We start from the raw sequence: 23,645 nt of genomic DNA on the forward strand, positions 1-23,645 counted from the left end.
TAGAGGTTGCAGCCCCCGAGGCGGTGTCTAGCCATCCGTCCTCGACCTGCGCAGCCGGCTCCGAGTTGAAGATCGGAGCGGGTTCGAGTGCGGCCTCCAGGGTACTGTCCGGCTGCAGAGCTAAATCATGCTCGCCGTGACAGTGCGGCACGCTTGGCTGTGGCTCGAATCCATCGAGGATCAAGTCCTCGCGGATGTCAGCCGTGAAGTTCAAACTTCCAAATTTGACCTGACGGCCAGGGGCATAGCTTTCAATCTGCTCCAGATGGCCAAGCGAATTGGCCCGCAGTGCAAAGCCGCCGAATACAAAGATCTGTCCGGGGAGGAAGGTCTCACCCTGGACTATGTCGTTGATGATGATCAAAGAAGCCATCGAGCCTATCGGTCACGGCACAGAGGAACTCTCAATGAAAGCACCAATGTCGGTGTCAAAACCGGCGGATCTCGGGTAGGGGGTCCCGGTCTGTGTGTCTAGGCGGATGGTAACAGGAGACAAGGGACACGATGTTTTACCCAGGTTTGGGCCCTCTTGATGGAGGTAAAACCCTACGTCCTGCTTGATTAATATTGATGATGTGTGTTACAAGAGTGGATCTACCACGAGATCAAGGAGGCTAAACCCAAGAAGCTAGCCTATGGTATGATTGTTGTTCGTCCTATGGACTAAAGCCATCCGGTTTATATAGACACCGGAGAGGGCTAGGGTTACACAGAGTCGGTTACAATGGTAGGAGATCTACATATCCATATCGCCAAGCTTGCCTTCCACGCCAAGGAAAGTCCCATCCGAACACGGGATGAAGTCTTCAATCTTGTATCTTCATAGTCTTGGAGTCCGGCCGATGATGATAGTTCGGCTACCCGGACACCCCCTAGTCCAGGACTCCCTCAATCCCCAATACTAAAATTCTATGTTATGAAAATTAATTTCATCATGCATCTAATATTATTGATTTCATAGTGTGGATGTTGATATCTTTTCCTACAAAGCTACTCAAATTGTACAAAGTTTGACATTAACCAAATCTTATATGGAAATTAAGAAGAAATGGAGGGAGTAGTACAAAGGTCATCAACAGTAACCCACGCAAAAATTGATCATCCTACCTGCCTCCTGGTTTATTGGCCCCCTTTTCTATTTTTTGCCAATTTTTTACCAAAAAATTAACTAACTAAATTCAAGCACTATAGCCAAAGTTTATGTTTTTGCACTTCACAAACCAAACAAGCAATCTAATCATCCTAAAGGAAAATCTTGGCACATTATTTTTATAGTACGAAGGATTTGTCCAAGGGGATAATTATTTTTGTTGAAAAGTTTCTGTAATCAAGGTTCACAAAGTTTCGAAGGACATGAACAAAGTTCAAGGCTAGCTCCCACTTTAACAATGCTCGTCTTCCTCACTTTCACTTTTCTTTTTGAAAAGTTTTAGGTTCCCCTCTATATTTTTTTTTGTTTTTATAAACTTTTTAAAAGCACACAACAGAAAAAGTGACTCTCTAAAACTTGTGGGTTGTCTCCCTGGCAGCGCTTTCTTTAAATCCATTAAGCTAGGCATATTGTGCTCAAGTAATGGATCCACCCAGATCCCAAGGTATATCAAAGCCAGTTTTAATTAACAATGATATGTGATTTAGCAATGAGCACAAAGTAACATATATCATGCACAAACGATGTCTAACTCTCTTCCTATGCATCGGCATTCATAAAAGAACAATTCTGGCCTATGAAGTAAAGGCCAATGCATAGTATAAACAGTTTCTTGCAATTTTGTCGTATTGGAAACATAGAGGTGGAGATGTAGTTCCTATCTCATAATAATTGCAAGTAGGAGCAGCAAGCACATGCATATTATATTTATCAAAATCATCATGTGCAAGTAGAACGCAACCCATCAATATAGTCCTTAATAAGCATAAACTTCTCTGCTATAGTGTAGTTGGGAGAATTCAAAAAGATAAAGGACTATCATGCGTGGGTGCAATAGCAACAATTTCATTGTTAACATAAGGAACTATAGCAAGTTCATCTCCATAAGCATAATTCATAATGGCATCATCTCCACAAGTATATCAAGCATCAAGTTCATCAAAAATGGATATTTCAAATGATTCCAAGGGATCATAGCAATTATCCTTCAGTAAGCACGAAGGAAAATTAAACAGTGTATGAGTTGAAGAGTTACTCTCATTAGAAGGGCACGGGTGGCTAATCTGCTCTTCCTCCTTTTGTTCTTCGCTCTCCTCGTCATCTTTTTCATCTAATGAGCTCATAGTGTCATCTGTTTCTTCTTACATAGATTCCTGCAAAATATTAGTCTCTTCTTGGACATTGGATACTTTCTCAATAAAATGCATCAATATCAGAATTATATTCATAATTCTCTAGCAATATTGAAGTTAAGAATAATTTTCAGGTCTGTAAACATCATCATCATAATTTTCACACTTTTCAAACAAAGATTCAATTTCATAAGCATCCTTAAAAGCAACGAATTCTTCTATTCGTTCCACATCACAGTAATCATATATACCATTAGCATAAGAAGCCAAGGTTTTATTATCGTTAATTTTACATGAAAATGGAAGGTGTGGAGCCTTCATCCTAGCACTACCGTTGGATATCATCTACAATGCACCAGATTTTGCCACATGTACAATCTAGAAGACTCCATAGTTGAACTTAAGCATAATGCACAAAACTCGAAACACAAGCACTTCTCCTCTGTTCGAGAATCTTCCGTGTCATAATTGGCCAAAAAAATTCTACATGAATTGCCATTATTTGTTTTTTACTTTATGCTTTACAATGCACAATTCCATGAATCTTAAAATAGATTGGCTTTTTATAAAAACTAATTGATTTTGAATGAGATGAACTATACGAATTAAACGGACATCTACATCATGCATATATGACTAAAGCTTACATGCTATAATGTGGTATTTATTTATAATTTGGTTACCAAATCTCATGTGGGTAATACACGTGTACCTTACTGTTCTAAATGGTGTTCGTGTGTGTGTTAAACACATTGTACATAGTATCATACATGGTTTATATTCTGAACAGCTAGCTAGAGCATACATGTACTATGATTTGAAATCAACATAAAATGGATACACATATTTTAATTTGAGATCATATATAAATGTAGTTCGTATTTATGTAGGAATTTACTACTCCGATATTCCTGTCATGTGTTGTTCAGATAATATTAGATGGTTGTATAACTAACCTGAGTACAATCCCATTCAAACAGGGAAAGTGTACTCAAATTTAGTCCATATGCTAGACAACATGAACTGCTTTTTTATTGTTGAGGGAAGTGCAAATTGATTTGGTATTGTACACATTATGTTTGTTGTCCCGATTTTTTTAGTTTTTTGTTCTTGTATTTGAATGCATTTCTGGTAATTTAGTAAAATGGGACGTGACTCTCTCTACTGATGAGGTGCGAATTGTCTTTATTTGTACACGTTAAGCTTGTTCTCCCGAAATTTCAAGCCGTGCCTTGTTATGCTGAAATTTCAAGCTAGCATCTTTGTCTATCGTGATGCAAAACTCCTGCCTCTTCAACCTGCGCCTTCTTACCCTAAAAAATTTAAGATATATCTTTGTCTTGTTGTGCTCCGAAAACTCCCTCCATCTCAACCCGCGCCTTACTATCCCAAAATAACAACGCGTGCGAAAACTCCCACCTCCTACGAAATCCCGACACGCGAAATGCCCATGATAGCCCTGAACTGAAAGAACCGCCTAGCTCAAATTGTTGTGGGTATCGTACCTTACCCCACATTTCGTACAAGCGCATCCCTAAGCCATGGTTCCCCCTCCTATCCCATCCACCGACCCATTCGTACAACGAGGTCGCGAAAACTCGTGAAGTCCCACACCGTCCTCCGTCCGCCACCTAGTCGAAGCCTCTTCCCCGACGACGTTGTGATAGAGGCAAAGGTGTCCCGTCTTTCGATGAGATGATGGATATCGCTTTGGTGGAAGTCGACTTTGACGATCCGACTACGAACGTGCGAGGACGTCGCGCCTTAGCAATCGCTAAACCAACTCCGAGAGGTTATTGACCACGCCGGAGCATGATCAACCTGACCACGAGGGTCTGTTTCCTGCGAGCAAACGAAGAACAAGCAAGAAACTGAGATTGCAATCTAGATATTGCGAATATAAGATGAAAGCTTTATTGATCAAGGTGGGGTTCTGTGACGCCTTTGTCTGGTCGTTGAACACAAACGAAGTACGCGAAGTTGCAGCTATGGCGAACTTTTAATCTAAACAAAACCCAAAGTCTAAACGAGGCCCTAAGGGCTGTATATATGGAGGAAGAGGGGGGAATTTCGTGGCCCTTGGTGGAGGGGTCCGAAATCAACCCTATCTCTTGTTTCCCCACACATACGGACTCTAAAAATAGCCTATACTTATGTATTTCGAAATTACATGGGCCTGGCCCAATAATAAGGTGACGCAGCACCTAAAATAGCCTCGGGACGAAATTTATGAAGTGGCATCTTGTATATTTCGTCCAAGGCTTCATGCACCCATTATGGTGGCTTCAAAGTCCTGAAATCATCACTTGTAACTCCGTTCTTGTTCCCCTTGCGCATGCCATCATCTCCATGCTTGTTCTTGCTCCAATGTTCATCCTTCTCCAAGCTAGGCCCTTCATTTGTAAGCAAAACAAATGTATCCAATTTAGGCAGCATCATATTCTCATGAACATTAGAATCATTACCAAGAAACGAAAGTACCTGGTAATTTAGTTGGCGTGCACGAGCTCTAGTAATTGGTCCAGTATGTATAGCAGCAGGGGCTGTGGGTGTAACAATTGTATTGATGTGATACACCACCACCATTTTCTGGGTGGATTAAATAGAGAGATTCAGACCATTCTAGACTATAAGGAGTATACTAATATCACTCGTTTATTCCATCTTGCTTGTAAAGCTGAACGTGAAGTGCAGGATCGACAAGCATTGGCGCGAACTAACTTTTCTGCAGGCCGACCTTCATCATGGACACCACGTGCATCTTCTACTTCAACTGCGCCAGCACCTCCATCCGGTGCCACCTCCAGCCGTGATACAAGAAAACAGGCACAACCACCATTATCTGCCAAGAGCGCACCTGCGGGGCCTGCACAGCGTTCTTCTTCTTCCATGGCATCAACAGGGCACACAAGTGATATTATTTGTCGTCGTTGTAAGGGAGGAGGTCATTATGCGAGGGAATGCAAATCTCCGCGTGTGATGATTGCTACCGCGGATGGTGGATATGAGTCCGCTAGTGACTATGATGAGGAGACATTGGCTCTTATTACACGTGAAGAACATGGTGGAGATGATTCTGATCATGAGACGCAATACATGGCTCCTGAAGACGCTGACAGGTATGAATGTTTAGTTGCTCAACGTGTTTTGAGTGTGCAGGTCACACAAGCTGAGCAATATCAGAGGCACAATTTGTTCCATACCAAGGGAGTTGTGAAGGAACGTTCTGTGCGCGTCATAATAGACGGAGGGAGCTGCAACAACTTGGCTAGCATGGAGATGGTGGAGAAGCTTTCTCTCACCACAAGACCACATCCACATCCTTACTACATCCAATGGTTCAACAACAGCGGCAAGGTTAAGGTAACACGTACTGTTCGTGTGCATTTTAGTATCTCTACATATGCTGATTATGTTGATTGTGATGTGGTACCTATGCAAGCATGTTCCTTATTACTTGGTAGACCATGGCAATTTGATAAAAATTCTGTACACCATGGTAGAAACAATCACTATACTCTTGTTCATAAGGATAAAAATATTACTTTGCTTCCTATGACTCCTGATTCCATTTTGAAAGATGATATTAATAGAGCTAATAGAGCACAACAGGAGAAGAATAAGAGTGAAAATCAGATTGTGGCAAAAGAATTTGAGCAACAAATGAAGCCTAATAATAAACCATCTAGTGTTGCTTCTGAAATTAAATTGAAAAGTGCATGTTTATTTGCCACCAAATCTGATATTGATGAGCTAGATTTCAGCAAATCTGTTTGCTATGCTTTTGTGTGCAAAGAGGCATTATTTTCATTCGAGGACGTGCCTTCCTCTTTGCCTCCTGCTATCACTAACATTTTGCAGGAGTTCGCTGACGTCTTTCCACAAGACGTGCCACCGGGATTACCACCTATTCGAGGGATTGAGCATCAGATCGACTTAATTCCCGGTGCTTCACTGCCAAACCGTGCACCATACCGTACCAATCCAGAGGAGACGAAGGAGATTATGCGTCAAGTACAAGAGCTTCTCGACAAAGGTTATATACGCGAATCCCTTAGTCCCTGTGCTGTTCCTATTATTCTAGTGCCGAAAAAGGATGGTACATCACGTATGTGTGTTGATTGTAGAGGCATTAATAATATTACTATTCGTTATCGTCATCCTATTCCTAGGCTAGATGATATGCTTGATGAATTGAGTGGCTCTACAATATTCTCCAAAGTTGATTTGCGTAGTGGCTACCATCAAATTCGTATGAAATTGGGAGATGAATGGAAAACAACATTTAAAACTAAGTTTGGATTATATGAGTGGTTAGTCATGCCTTTTGGGTTAACTAATGCACCTAGTACTTTCATGAGATTAATGAACGAAGTTTTACGTGCTTTCATTGGACGATTTGTGGTAGTTTACTTTGATGACATATTGATTTATAGCAGATCTTTGGAGGAACATTTGGAACATTTACGTGCTGTTTTTATTGCTCTACGTGATGCACGTTTGTTTGGTAACCTTGGGAAGTGCACTTTTGCACCGACCGAGTATCTTTTCTTGGCTATGTTGTTACTCCACAGGGAATTGAAGTTGATAAAGTCAAGATTGAAGCTATTGAGAGTTGGCCGCAGCCCAAAACGGTCACACAAGTGAGGAGTTTTCTTGGCCTCGCTGGATTCTATAGGCGTTTTGTGAGAGATTTTAGCACCATTGCTGCACCTCTCAATGAGCTTACAAAGAAAGATGTGCCTTTTCTTTGGGGTACCGCACAGGAAGAAGCCTTCACGGTATTGAAAGATAAGTTGACACATGCTCCTTTACTCCAACTTCCTGATTTTAATAAGACTTTTGAGCTTGAATGTGATGCTAGTGGAATTGGATTAGGAGGTGTGTTATTACAAGATGGCAAACCTGTTGCATACTTTTCTGAAAAATTGAGTGGGCCTAGTCTGAATTATTCTACTTATGATAAAGAATTATATGCTCTTGTTCGGACTTTAGAAACATGGCAGCATTATTTATGGCCCAAAGAATTTGTTATACATTCTGATCATGAATCTTTGAAACATATTAAAAGTCAAGCTAAACTGAATCGTAGACATGCTAAATGGGTTGAATTCATTGAGACTTTCCCTTATGTCATTAAACACAAGAAGGGAAAAGAAAATGTTATTGCTGATGCATTGTCTCGTCGCTATACTATGCTTTCACAACTTGACTTCAAAATATTTGGTTTGGAGACCATCAAAGATCAATATGTGCATGATGCTGATTTTAAAGATGTAATGCAGAATTGTAAAGAAGGGAGAATGTGGAACAAGTTTGTTGTTAACGATGGATTTGTGTTTCGTGCTAACAAGCTATGCATTCCAGCTAGCTCCGTTCGTCTTTTGTTGTTGCAGGAGGCGCATGGAGGAGGATTAATGGGACACTTTGGCGTGAAGAAGACGGAGGACGTACTTGCTACACATTTCTTTTGGCCAAAGATGAGACGGGATGTTGAGCGTTTTATTGCTCGCTGCACTACATGTCAAAAAGCTAAGTCACGACTCAATCCTCATGGTTTATATATGCCTTTGCCTGTACCTAGTGTTCCTTGGGAGGATATATCTATGGACTTTGTTTTAGGTTTACCTCGAACAAAGAAGGGGAGGGATAGCATATTTGTTGTCGTGGATAGATTCTCGAAAATGGCACACTTTATACCATGTCATAAAAGCGATGATGCTGTTAATGTTGCTGATTTGTTCTTTCGTGAAATTATTCGCTTGCATGGTGTGCCAAATACTATTGTTTCAGATCGTGATACTAAATTTCTTAGCCACTTTTGGAGATGTTTATGGGCTAAGTTGGGGACTAAACTGCTTTTTAGTACTACTTGTCACCCCCAAACTGATGGACAAACTGAAGTAGTCAATATGACGAGACCTCGAACATACGCCATTGGACACAAGGTGAATTCACTCCTCTGAGGACATCAATACAATTGTTACACCCACAGCCCCTGCTGCTATACATACTGGACCAATTACTAGAGCTCGTGCACGCCAACTAAATTACCAGGTACTTTTGTTTCTTGGTAATGATTCTAATGTTCATGAGAATATGATGCTGCCTAAATTGGATACATTTGTTTTGCTTACAAATGAAGGGCCTAGCTTGGAGAAGGATGAACATTGGAGCAAGAACAAGCATGGAGATGATGGCATGCGCAAGGGGAACAAGAACGGAGTTACAAGTGATGATTTCAGGACTTTGAAGCCACCATAATGGGTGCATGAAGCCTTGGACGAAATATACAAGATGCCACTTCATAAATTTCGTCCCGAGGCTATTTTAGGTGCTGCGTCACCTTATTATTGGGCCAGGCCCATGTAATTTCGAAATACATAAGTATAGGCTATTTTTAGAGTCCGTATGTGTGGGGAAACAAGAGATAGGGTTGATTTCGGACTCCTCCACCAAGGGCCACGAAATTCCCCCCCTCTTCCTCCATATATACAGCCCTTAGGGCATCGTTTAGACTTTGGGATTTGTTTAGTTAAAAGTTAGCCATTGCAACTTCGTGTACTTCGTTTGTGTCCAACGACCAGACCAAGACCGCTTCCGGATCCCCACCATTATCAATACTTCATATATATTTGCAATATTCAGATTGCTTTATCATATTCTTGCTCGTTCTTCGATTGCTTGCAGGAATAGACCTTCGTGGTCAGGCTGACCGTGCTTCCAGCATCGTCAGTAACCTCAGGAGATCGGTTTAGCGATTGCTAAGGTGCAACGTCGTGCACATTTGTAGTCGGATCGTGAAAGTCGTCTCCATCAAATCGATAGTTATCATCTCATCGAAAGATCGGGACCCTCGTCTCTATCAAGTAGTACTTGACGCATAATCTCCTTCGTCTCCTCTGGATTGGTACGGTATGGTGCACGGTTTGGCAGTGAAGCACCGGGAATTAAGTCAATTTGATGCTCAATCCCTCGAATAGGCGGTAATCCCGGTGGCACGTCTTGTGGAAAGACGTCAGCGAACTCCTGCAAAATGTTAGTGACAGCAGGAGGCAAAGAGGAAGGCACGTCCTCGAATGAAAATAATGCCTCTTTGCACACAAAAGCATAGCAAACAGATTTGCTGAAATCTAGCTCATCAATATCAGATTTGGTGGCAAATAAACATGCACTTTTCAATTTAATTTCAGAAGCAACACTAGATGGTTTATTATTAGGCTTCATTTGTTGCTCAAATTCTTTTGCCACAATCTGATTTTCACTCTTATTCTTCTCCTGTTGTGCTCTATTAGCTCTATTAATATCATCTTTCAAAATGGAATCAGGAGTCATAGGAAGCAAAGTAATATTTTTATCCTTATGAACAAGAGTATAGTGATTGTTTCTACCATGGTGTACAGAATTTTTATCAAATTGCCATGGTCTACCAAGTAATAAGGAACATGCTTGCATAGGTACCACATCACAATCAACATAATCAGCATATGTAGAGATACTAAAATGCACACGAACAGTACGTGTTACCTTAACCTTGCCGCTGTTGTTGAACCATTGGATGTAGTAAGGATGTGGATGTGGTCTTGTGGTGAGAGAAAGCTTCTCCACCATCTCCATGCTAGCCAAATTGTTGCAGCTCCCTCCGTCTATTATGACGCGCACAGAACGTTCCTTCACAACTCCCTTGGTATGGAACAAATTGTGCCTCTGATTTTGCTCAGCTTCTGTGACCTGCACACTCAAAACACGTTGAGCAACTAAACATTCATACCTGTCAGCGTCTTCAGGAGCCATGTATTGCGTCTCATGATCAGAATCATCTCCACCATGTTCTTCACGTGTAATAAGAGCCAAAGTCTCCTCATCATAGTCACTAGCGGACTCATATCCACCATCCGCGGTAGCAATCATCACACGCGGAGATTTGCATTCTCTCGCATAATGACCTCCTCCCTTACAACGACGACAAATAATATCACTTGTGTGCCCTGTTGATGCCATGGAAGAAGAAGAACGCTGTGCAGGCCCCGCAGGTGCGCTCTTGGCAGATAATGGTGGTTGTGCCTGTTTTCTTGTATCACGGCTGGAGGTGGCACCGGATGGAGGTGCTGGTGCAGTTGAAGTAGAAGATGCACGTGGTGTCCATGATGAAGGTCGGCCTGCAGAAAAGTTAGTTCGCCCCAATGCTTGTCTATCCTGCACTTCACGTTCAGCTTTACAAGCAAGATGGAATAAACGAGTGATATTAGTATACTCCTTATAGTCTAGAATGGTCTGAATCTCTCTATTTAATCCACCAAGAAAACGTGCAAGCATAGCTTCATTCTCCTCAACAATACCACATCTAATCATGCCAGTTTGTAATTCCTGATAATATTCTTCTACAGAATTTTTTCCTTGTCTTAAACGCTGCAATTTTTGAAGCAATTCACGTTGATAATATGGTGGAACCCAACGCGTACGCATAGCAGTTTTCAAAGCAGCCCAAGTAGTTGGAATAGGATATAATCTACAATGTTCAGACCACCATACACATGCAAAACTAGTGAAAGCACAAACAGCAGCAGCAACTCGTCTCTCCTCAGGATATTGTAAACATGTAAATCGTTGTTCAGTTTCTAACTCCCAAGTAAGATATATATCAGGAACATATCTACCCTCAAATGCTGGAATATTCAATTTCAGTTTAGGAATATGGACATCATCGCGTACCTGAGGTGGTGGTGCAGGCCTACCATTACGAATATATACCTGAGGTTGACCTGCTGGTGGTGGTGCTGGTGGCTGCTCGTAGATCTGATTTTGATCAACCTCATCCTCATAATCGCCCGCATACTCATCATCCTCCTGGGTACCAGCAACAGCAGTAGCAGGAGCCACAGAAGTATCAACAGCAGCACCAACAGTTTGGCCAAACGCAAGAGGAACACGGCTCGCTCGGCGAAGGTCTATTTCGCGACGTGGAGGTAGTCGTTGTTGTTGTTGTTGGAGAGGTGCGTTAGGTGCAGCGGGTGGTGGTGGTGGAAGACGCGCGAGCAATTCATTAAATCTGTTATCGAGCTTTGTTTCGAACGTCTTCTCAAGGCCAGTGATCTTCTCCATGGCCTCTTCAAAATTGTTCAGCACATCCTGCACCTGTTCAGTCATCATTTGCTGAAACTTATCATGAAGCTCCTTGTTCGATAAATTCTCCTAGTCAATCTCGTCGGCTTGTGATCCTGGCATGGTTAGCAGCAATAGGAACACACAAGAATATGATCCTACAGACTACTAAGAAGTGGTGGTGGTGTATCACAAATCCGTCAAGCAAATCTCAAATTCTTACCAGTTCTTACCCAGCAGCAGGCGGTGATCGGCAACCGTTGTAGTCAAAAACTCTCAAAGCTTGGATAGAGCGATTACCAGGGAGAGTCGAACACACGACGTAGATGTATGTGGAGCTGGGAAGGCTTATAGTATGGTAGCAAAAAGGGTCAGCAATAATCAATTCAGAGATGCAAAGTTGAATAAACGCTCAACGACGGTACTGTGCTGGTCCTAGGCTAGACTGTGCTAGAGACGCGAGCCTAGAACACCAACAAAATCACGGCGCGGCACGTAAACAAGGGAAAAGCACACTCTGAAATTTTTCTTTTCGCTCTCTTTTTTTTTTGCGCTCTTTTTTTTGCGCTGCTTTTTTTTTGCGAAAAAGCACTATAATGGCGAGTGTCTCAAAACTCTTCCTAGGTTAAACTGACAGGATGGGCACGAAATTTTTTTGTTCGATTTTTTTTTCGACTGCCCGGACCAAAAAACTGGAAACGGGTCAAAAAAAACTTCCTATAATGGCACCTGTCTCAAAACACTCAGAAACACCTAAAAATAGGATAGCCAGAATTTTTTTCGAAAAATGCGTTTTCGAAAAATTTTGGGCCTAAACGGAGCGTGGCTACCCGACTCCGGCAAGGGAACACGAATCGGAATCTAGATGGATCCCGAAAACAAACCTAATAAGCAAGGAACTCGGATTGTTGGTGGATATATGGTGGTGGTATATGGCAGCGGTGGTGGTAGCGGTGGTAGTATATGGATCTGGATCGGTGGTGGTATATGGGCACGGATTGGTGGTGGTATATGGATACGAATTCGGAGCGGTGGTGGTAGATGGCAGGGGCGATGATGATGGTGCGGCGGTGGCGTGACAACTTATGACCAGAACTCGAAACTCTAAAAGACTAGACTCTAAGACCAGCAACTAGACCGACGATGCAACCGCAAATTCAACAAAGCAAAACCCTAAAAAGATTATGCAAAGGCTCAGATTGGTTCGGATATGATGAACTAACCCTAAATTTTTTTTGTGTGTGGCTTTTTCGTGGACTGTAGGTATGAAGAACAGACTCGATCTAAACTACGAAAAACTGTAAAATCTCACCGAGCAACCTGGAAATCTGATACCACTTGATAGAGGCAAAGGTGTCCCGTCTTTCGATGAGATGATGGATATCGCTTTGGTGGAAGTCGACTTTGACGATCCGACTACGAACGTGCGAGGACGTCGCGCCTTAGCAATTGCTAAACCAACTCCGAGAGGTTATTGACCACGCCGGAGCACGATCAACCTGACCACGAGGGTCTGTTTCCTGCGAGCAAACGAAGAACAAGCAAGAAACTGAGATTGCAATCTAGATATTGCGAATATAAGATGAAAGCTTTATTGATCAAGGTGGGGTTCTGTGACGCCTTTGTCTGGTCGTTGAACACAAACGAAGTACGCGAAGTTGCAGCTATGGCGAACTTTTAATCTAAACAAAACCCAAAGTCTAAACGAGGCCCTAAGGGCTGTATATATGGAGGAAGAGGGGGGAATTTCGTGGCCCTTGGTGGAGGGGTCCGAAATCAACCCTATCTCTTGTTTCCCCACACATACGGACTCTAAAAATAGCCTATACTTATGTATTTCGAAATTACATGGGCCTGGCCCAATAATAAGGTGACGCAGCACCTAAAATAGCCTCGGGACGAAATTTATGAAGTGGCATCTTGTATATTTCGTCCAAGGCTTCATGCACCCATTATGGTGGCTTCAAAGTCCTGAAATCATCACTTGTAACTCCGTTCTTGTTCCCCTTGCGCATGCCATCATCTCCATGCTTGTTCTTGCTCCAATGTTCATCCTTCTCCAAGCTAGGCCCTTCATTTGTAAGCAAAACAAATGTATCCAATTTAGGCAGCATCATATTCTCATGAACATTAGAATCATTACCAAGAAACGAAAGTACCTGGTAATTTAGTTGGCGTGCACGAGCTCTAGTAATTGGTCCAGTATGTATAGCAGCAGGGGATGTGGGTGTAACAATTGTATTGATGTCCTCATCACGTTGTCCACAACAACACCTCGACTTCCCTCATCCACCGCACCGGATGAGGATCCGTCACCGATCTTGTTGTCCCGCCGGTTCACCACCCTGTCCTCCACCTCCAAGGAGCTGCCCTGACGCTCCCCTCGTCTTTCGCGCCACCTCCATTCCCACACTGCCGTCTTCACCTACACCACCTAAAGAGCAGCATCATCTCCGATTGCTCAGATGAATCTGAGGCCTAATCGGTGCCACCAAAGAGGTTCTACACTAATCGTCGCATTTTCTTCTTGATTCGATCTCACGGTGCTGCCGACGCTCGGTCTCGAGCCAACATGGTGCGGCTCCATCCACGGCGGTGTCGCCGGCCAATTCCTCCACGGCTCGCTCCCTCGGCAGCGACGTCCACATCAGTAGGAGTTGCTACTGCTTTGGCTCTTGCTCGCACTGCTGCTCTGCTCTTGCTCTAGGTCCCTGCCTAGTCTGCTCTTGCTCGCGCTGCTGCTCTTGCTCTTTCTCTTGCTTGCACTACTGCTCTTGCTCTTGCTCTTGCTTGCGCTGCTACTATCGCTCTTGCATGCGATGCTGCTGCATGAGCAGCAGATCCTTGAGCCCTTGCATCTACTACCGGAGATGCTGCTACACGACCAGCTAACCCGGCTCTCGCACACACTGCTGCTCCGGGCGCTGCTACTGTTGCTACTACTTTTCTGCTACTCGTGCATTCAGTTTCAACAGTAAAATTCAGTTTCAATAGCAAAATTCAGTTTCGATAGTTAACTTCAGTTTCGACAGTTAATTTCAGAGATGAGCTACTGATGTATTTTACATCTAAAACTTTGTGGTTATGTATTTTACGTCATCTATTGGAGATGTTATTAGAATTCCACTCAGGTTAACATTGTCTCTCTTGTCCTGCTTCAGCCTCGCCGTCGTACAACTCACTGGAGCTACTCCAATGAGGAAACTGATGAGGACATCAATACCATTGTAACACCCACAGCCCCTGCTACTATACATACTGGACCAATTACTAGAGCTCGCGCACGCCAACTAAATTACCAGGTACTTTCGTTTCTTGGTAATGATTCCAATGTTCATGAGAATATGATGCTGTCTAAATTGGATACATTTGTTTTGCTTACAAATGAAGGGCCTAGCTTGGAGAAGGATGAACATTGGAGCAAGAACAAGCATGGAGATGATGGCATGCGCAAGGGGAACAAGAACGGAGTTACAAGTGATGATTTCAGGACTTTGAAGCCACCATAATGGGTGCATGAAGCCTTGGACGAAATATACAAGATGCCACTTCATAAATTTCGAATAGAGGCTATTCTAGGTGCTGCGTCACCTTATTATTGGGCCAGGCCCACGTAATTTCGAAATATATAAGTATAGGCTATTTTTAGAGTCCGTATGTGTGGGGAAACAAGAGATAGGGTTGATTTTGGACCCCTCCACCAAGGGCCACAAAATCCCCCCCCCCTCTTCCTCCATATATACAGCCCTTAGGGCACCGTTTAGACCTTGGGTTTTGTTTAGATTAAAGTTCGCCATAGCTGCAACTTCGCATACTTCGTTTGTGTTCAACGACCAGACAAAGGCGGCACAGAACCCCACCTTGATCAATAAAGCTTTCATCTTATATTCGCAATATCCATATTGCAATCTCAGTTTCTTGCTTGTTCATCGTTTGCTCGCAGGAAATAGACCCTCGTGGTCAGGTTGATCGTTCTCCGGCGTGGTCAATAACCTCTCGGAGTTGGTTTAGCAATTGCTAAGGCGCGACGTCCTCGCACGTTCGTAGTCGGATCGTCAAAGTCGACTTCCACCAAAGCGATATGCATCATCTCATCGAAAGACGGGACACCTTTGCCCCTATCAAGTGGTATCAGACTTCCAGGTTGCTCGGTGAGATTTTACAGTTTTTCCTAGTTTAGATCGAGTTTGTTCTTCACACCTACAGTCCACGAAAAATCCACAAAAAAATTAGGGTTAGTTCATCATATCCGAACCAATCTGAGCCTTTGCATAATCTTTTTAGGGTTTTGCTTTGTTGAATTTGCGGTTGCATCGTCGTGTCTAGTTGTTGGTCTTAGCGTCTAGTCTTTTAGAGTTTCGAGTTCTGGTCATAAGTTGTCACGCCGCCACCGCACCATCATCATCGCCCCTGCCATCTACCACCACCGCTCCGAATCCGTATCCATATACCACCACCAATCCGTATCCATATACCACCATCGATCCATATCCATATACTACCACCGCTACCACCACCGCTGCCATATACCACCACCACTGCCATATACCACCACCATATATCCACCACCAATCCGAGTTCCTTGCATATTAGGTTTGTTTCCGGGATCCATCTAATTTCCGATTCGTGTTTTCTTGTCTGAGTAGGTTTCGGATTCCAGCAATCTTTTGTCGTCCGTAGAAGAGGTTCGGAAACCACCCTCCATTTAGGCCCAAAATTTTCCAAAAACGCACTGGACAAAAAAAATTCTGCCTATCCTATTTTTAGGTGTTTCTAAGCGTATTGAGACAGTCGCCGTTATAGAAAGTTTTTTTTGACCCATTTCCAGTTTTTGGGTCCGGGCAGTCGAAAAAAAAATTGGTCGAAAATATTTCGTGCCTATCCTGTTCTGTTGACTTGGGAAGAGTTTTGAGACACTCGCCATTATAGTGATTTTCGGCAAAAAAAAAGAGGTGCGCAAAAAAAGAGTGAAAAAGAAAATTCATAGTGTGCTTCTCCCTTGTTTCCGTGCAGCGTCGTGATTTTGTTAGTGTTCTAGGATCGTGTCTCTAGCACAGTCTAGCCTAGGACCAGCACAGTACCGTCGTTGAGCGTTTATTCAACTTTGCATCTCTGAATTGATTATTGCTGACCCTTGTTGCTACCATATTATAAGCCTTCCCAGCTCCACATACATCTACGCCGTGCGTTTGAATCTCCCTGGTAATCGCTCTACCCAAGCTTTGAGAGTTTTGACAACAACGGTTGCCGATCACCACCTGCTGCTGGGTAAGAACTGGTAAGAATTTGAGATTTGCTTGAAGGATTTGTGACACCCCACCACCACCATATTCCAGTTGTCTGTAGGATCATATACTTGTCTGTTTCTATTGCTGCTAACTATGGCAGGAACACACGCCGACGAGATTGACTGGGAGAACATGACGAACAAGGACCTTCATGATAAGTTTCATCAAATGTTGGGTCAACAGGTGGAAGACGTGATGGCCAGCTTTGGAAAGGCATTGGAGAGGATGGATGACATTGAAAAGACAATTGACACCAAGTTGGACGCCAAGTTCGATGAATTACTCAAACGTCTCCCACAACCAGTTCTACGCCGCGATACAGTAGGGCAAGCACAGCGTGTTCCTATTGAGCCAGGACAAAATTCTGGTGCCGCTGCTACAGCTGTTGGTGCTTCTGTAGCTCCTGCTGCTGTTGCAGAGGTGGAGGACTATTACGAGGATGAGGTTGATCAAAATCAGAACTACGTGCAGCCACCAGCACCACCACCAGCAGGCCGACCTCAGGTATATATTCGCAACGGTAGGCCTGCACCACGAGAAGACAATTGACACAAAGTTGGACGCCAAGTTCGATGAATTACTCAAACGTCTCCCACAACCAGTTCTACGCCGCGATACAGTAGGGCAAGCACAGCGTGTTCCTATTGAGCCAGGACAAAATTCTGGTGCCGCTGCTACAGCTGTTGGTGCTTCTGTAGCTCCTGCTGCTGTTGCAGAGGTGGAGGACTATTACGAGGATGAGGTTGATCAAAATTAGAACTACGTGCAGCCACCAGCACCACCACCAGCAGGTCGACCTCAGGTATATATTCGCAACGGTAGGCCTGCACCACCACCTCAGGAACGAGATAATGACCATATTCCGAAACTAAAATTGAATATTCCACCATTTGAGGGTAGATATGTTCTTGATATATATCTTACTTGGGAGTTAGAAACTGAACAATGTTTTACATGTTTACAATATCCCGAGGAGAGACGGGTTGCTGCTGTTGTTTGTTCTTTCAGTAGTTTTGCATGTGTATGGTGGCCTGAACATTGTAGATTATATCCTATTCCAACTACTTGGGCTGCTTTGAAAACTGCTATGCATACTCGTTGGGTTCCACCATATTATCAACGTGAATTGCTTCAAAAATTGTAGCGTTTAAGACAAGGAAATTTTTTTGTAGAAGAATATTATCAGGAATTACAAATTGGCATGATTAGATGTGGTATTGTTGAGGAGAATGAAGCTATGCTTGCACGTTTGATGGGTGGATTAAATAGAGAGATTCAGACCATTCTAGAGTATAAGGAGTATACTAATATCACTCGTTTATTTCATCTTGCTTGTAAAGCTGAACGTGAAGTGCAGGATCGACAAGCATTGGCGCGAACTAACTTGTCTGCAGGTCGACTTTCATCATGGACACCGCGTGCATCCTCTACTTCCACTACACCAGCACCTCCATCAGCTGCTACCTCCAGCCGTGATACAAGAAAGCAGGCACAATCACCACTATCTGCCAAGAGCGCACCTGCCGGGCCTACACAGAGCTCTTCTTCTTCCATGGCATCAACTGGGCACACAAGTGATATTATTTGTGGTCGTTGTAAGGGAAGAGGTCATTATGCGAGAGAATGCAAATCTCAGCGTGTGATGATTGCTACTGAGGATGGTGGGTATGAGTCCGCTAGTGACTATGATGAGGAGACGTTGTCTCTTATTACACGTGAAGAACACGGTGGAGATGATTCTGATCATGAGACGCAATACATGGCTCCTGAAGACGCTGACAGGTATGAATGTTTAGTTGCTCAACGTGTTTTGAGTGTGCAGGTCACACAAGCTGAGCAAAATCAGAGGCACAATTTGTTCCATACCAAGGGAGTTGTGAAGGAATGTTCTGTGCGCGTCATCATAGACGGAGGGAGCTACAACAACTTTGCTAGCATGGAGATGGTGGAGAAGCTTTCTCTCACCACAAGACCACATCCACATCCTTACTACATCCAATGGTTCAACAACAGCGGCAAGGTTAAGGTAACATGTACTGTTCGTGTGCATTTTAGTATCTCTACATATGCTGATTATGTTGATTGTGATGTGGTACCTATGCAAGCCTGTTCCTTATTACTTGGTAGACCATGGCAATTTGATAAAAATTCTGTACACCATGGTAGAAATAATCAGTATACTCTTGTTCATAAGGATAAAAATATTACTTTGCTTCATATGACTCCTGACCCTATTTTGAAAGATGATATTAACAGAGCTAATAAAGCAAAACTGGAGAAGAATAAGAGCGAAAATCAGATTGTGGAAAAAGAATTTTGAGCAACAAATGAAGCCTAATAATAAACCATCTAGTGTTGTTTCTGAAATAAAATTGAAAAGTGCATGTTTATTTGCCACCAAATCTGATATTGATGAGCTAGATTTCAGCAACTCTGTTTGCTATGCTTTTGTGTGCAAAGAGGCATTATTTTCATTCAAGGACGTGCCTTCCTCTTTGCCTCCTGCTATCACTAACATTTTGCAGGAGTTCGCTGACGTCTTTCCACAAGACGTGCCACCGGGATTACCGCCTATTCGAGGGATTGAGCATCAGATTGACTTAATTCCCGGTGCTTCACTGCCAAACCGTGCACCATACCGTACCAATCCAGAGGAGACGAAGGAGATTATGCGTCAAGTACAAGAGCTGCACGACAAAGGTTATATACGCGAATCCCTTAGTCCTTGTGTTGTTCCTATTATTCCAGTGCCGAAAAAGGATGGTACATCACGTATGTGTGTTGATTGTAGAGGCATTAATAATATTACTATTCGTTATCGTCATCCTATTCCTAGGCTAGATGATATGCTTGATGAATTGACTGGCTCTGCAATATTCTCCAAAGTTGATTTCCGTAGTGGATACCATCAAATTCGTATGAAATTGGGAGATGAATGGAAAACAACATTTAAAACTAAGTTTGGTTTATATGAGTGGTTAGTCATGCCTTTTGGGTTAACTAATGCACCTAGTACTTTCATGAGATTAATGAACGAAGTTTTACGTGCTTTCATTGGACGATTTGTGGTAGTTTACTTTGATGACATATTGATTTATAGCAGATCTTTGGAAGAACATTTGGAACATTTAGGTGTTGTTTTTATTGCTCTACGTGATGCACGTTTGTTTGGTAACCTTGGGAAGTGCACCTTTTGCACCAACCGAGTATCTTTTCTTGGCTATGTTGTTACTCCACAGGGAATTGAATTTGACAAAACCAAGATTGAAGCTATTGAGAGTTGGCCGCAGCCCAAAACGGTCACACAAGTGAGGAGTTTTCTTGGCCTCGCTGGATTCTATAGGCGTTTTGTGAGAGATTTCAGCACCATTGCTGCACCTCTCAACGATCTTACAAAGAAGGATGTGCCTTTTGTTTGGGGTACCGCACAGGAAGAAGCCTTCACGGTATTGAAAGATAAGTTGACACATGCTCCTTTACTCCAACTTCCTGATTTTAATAAGACTTTTGAGCTTGAATGTGATGCTAGTGGAATTGGATTAGGAGGTGTGTTATTACAAGATCGCAAACCTGTTGCATACTTTTCTGAAAAATTGAGTGGGCCTAGTCTGAATTATTCTACTTATGATAAAGAATTATATGCTCTTGTTCGGACTTTAGAAACATGGCAACATTATTTATGGCCCAAAGAATTTGTTATACATTCTGATCATGAATCTTTGAAACATATTAAAAGTCAAGCTAAACTGAATCGTAGACATGCTAAATGGGTTGAATTCATTGAGACTTTCCCTTATGTCATTAAACACAAGAAGGGTAAAGAAAATGTTATTACTGATGTATTGTATCGTCGCTATACTATGCTTTCACAACTTGACTTCAAAATATTTGGTTTGGAGACCATCAAAGATCAATATGTGCATGATGCTGGTTTTAAAGATGTATTGCAGAATTGTAAAGAAGGAAGAACATGCAACAAGTTCGTCGTTAATGATGGATTTGTGTTCCGTGCTAACAAGCTATGCATTCCAGCTAGCTCTGTTCGTCTTTTGTTGTTGTAGGAGGCGCATGGAGGAGGACTAATGGGACACTTTGGCATGAAGAAGACGGAGGACGTACTTGCTACACATTTCTTTTGGCCAAAGATGAGACGGGATGTTGAGCGTTTTATTGCTCGCTGCAATACATGTCAAAAAGCTAAGTCACGACTCAATCCTCATGGTTTATATATGCCTTTGCGTGTACCTAGTGTTCCTTGGGAGGATATATCTATGGACTTTGTTTTAGGTTTACCTAGAACAAAGAAGGGGAGGGATAGCATATTTGTTGTCGTGGATAGATTCTCGAAAATGGCACACTTTATACCATGTCATAAAAGCGATGATGCTGTTAATGTTGCTGATTTGTTCTTTCGTGAAATTATTCGCTTGCATGGTGTGCCAAATACTATTGTTTTAGATTGTGATACTAAATTTCTTAGGCACTCTTGGAGATGTTTATGGGCTAAGTTGGGGACTAAACTGCTTTTTAGTACTACTTGTCGCCCCCAAACTGATGGACAAATTGAAGTAGTCAATAGAACATTGTCTACTATGCTTAGGGCTGTTTTGAAGAATAATAAGAAAATGTGGGAAGAATGCTTGCCTCATATTGAATTTGCTTATAATCGTTCATTGCATTCTACTACTAAGATGTGCCCTTTTGAAGTTGTGTATGGTTTCCTACCTCGTGCACCTATTGATTTGTTGCCTCTTCCATCTTCGGAGAAGGTTAATTTTGATGCTAAAGAGCGTGCTGAATTGATTTTTAAAATGCATGAGTTAACTAAGGAAAACATTGAGGGTATGAATGCTAAATATAAACTGGCTGGAGATAAGGGTAGGAAACATGTTTTGTTTGCACCTGGAGATCTTTTTTGGTTACATTTGCGTAAGGATAGATTTCCTGATTTGCGCATATCAAAGCTAATGCCACGTGTTGATGGTCCCTTTAAGGTATTGGAGAAAATAAATGATAATACATATAAACTTGAGCTGCCTGCAGATTTTGGGGTTAGTCCCACTTTTAACATTGCAGATTTGAAGCCTTATTTGGGTGAGGAAGATGAACTTCCGTCGAGGACGACTTCATTTCAAGAAGGGGATGATGATGAGGACATCAATACCATTGTTACACCCACAGCCCCTGCTGCTATACATACTGGACCAATTACTAGAGCTTGCGCACGCCAACTAAATTACCAGGTACTTTTGTTTCTTGGTAATGATTCTAATGTTCATGAGAATATGATGCTGCCTAAATTGGATACATTTTTTTTTCTTACAAATGAAGGGCCTAGCTTGGTGAAGGATGAACATTGGAGCAAGAACAAGCATGGAGATGATGGCATGTGCAAGGGGAACAAGAACGGAGTTACAAGTGATGATTTCAGGACTTTGAAGCCACCATAATGGGTGCATGAAGCCTTGGACGAAATATACATGATGCCACTTCATAAATTTCGTCTAGAGGCTATTCTAGGTGCTGCGTCACCTTATTATTGGGCCAGTCCCATGTAATTTCGAAATACATAAGTATAGGCTATTTTTAGAGTCCGTATGTGTGGGGAAACAAGAGATAGGGTTGATTTCGGACCCCTCCACCAAGGGCCACGAAATTCCCCCCCCCCTCTTCCTCCATATATACAGCCCTTAGGGCACCGTTTAGACCTTGGGTTTTGTTTAGATTAAAGTTTGCCATAGCTGCAACTTGGCGTACTTCGTTTGTGTTCAACGACTAGACAAAGGCGTCACAGAACCCCACCTTGATCAATAAAGCTTTCATCTTATATTCGCAATATCCAGATTGCAATCTCAGTTTCTTGCTTGTTCTTCATTTGCTCGCAGGAAACAGACCCTCGTGGTCAGGTTGATCGTGCTCCAGCGTGGTCAATAACCTCTCAGAGTTGGTTTAGGCGCGACGTCCTCGCACGTTCGTAGTCGGATCGTCAAAGTCAACTTCCACCAAAGCGATATCCATCATCTCATCGAAAGAAAGGAAACCTTTGCCCCTATCAGAAACCCTTCATCACAGCGAAGCAGTACCCCGAGCTCCATCTCCAGATGCCTAAGATCTTCGTCCCCTCCCCCGGCAGCCAAATCAACCGGAGCATCCTCACCGACCAACCCAATCACACTGAGATCGACATGGCTTCGCCAAAGAGGTTGTACACTTGTTGCATCACTTTTTTAGTCCACATGTTATATATATTGTCCACTGAGCACATGTAGTAACGTGAAATACGTTTAGTTTCTCCTACTATATGACAAGTAGTGAGGTACCAGGCAACTTAGCTATCTGTGATGGACTCTTTTTAACGCCATCATTATTTATCTCTGCGCTTTTGATCTGTTGATACGTCTCCATCATATCTATAATTTTTGATTGTTTCATGCCAATATTATACAACTTTCACATAATTTTGGCAACTTCTTATATGATTTATTGGACTAACCTATTGACCCAGTTCCTGTTTTTTGCATATTTTTTGTATCACAGAAAATCCATATCAAACGAAGTCCAAACGCAATGAAAATTCACGGATAATTATTTTGGAATATATGTGATTTTTAGGAGGTGAAATCAACGCAAACGGGGGCCCACAGAGCCCACAACCCACCAGGGCGCGCCACAGGCCCAGGAGTGCCCTAGTGTATCGTGCCCTCCTCGAACGTCGGTTGGAGCCCTTCTTCTGGCGCAAGAAAGATAATTTATGGAAAAAGATCGTGTAAAAATTTCAGCGCAATCGGAGTTATGGATCTCCTGGAATTTAAGAAACCTTAAAGGGCCAGATCTCGGGGATGCGAAACAGAAGGGAACAGAGAGACATATCCAATCTTGGAGGGGCTCCTGCCCCTCCATCGCCATGGAGACCATGGACCAGAGGGGGAACCCTCCTCCCATCTAGGGGGAGGCCGAGGAAGAAGAAGAAGG

Source organism: Triticum aestivum, chromosome 6B, assembly GCF_018294505.1.
Source record: "Triticum aestivum cultivar Chinese Spring chromosome 6B, IWGSC CS RefSeq v2.1, whole genome shotgun sequence".
Lineage (NCBI taxonomy): Eukaryota > Viridiplantae > Streptophyta > Magnoliopsida > Poales > Poaceae > Triticum > Triticum aestivum.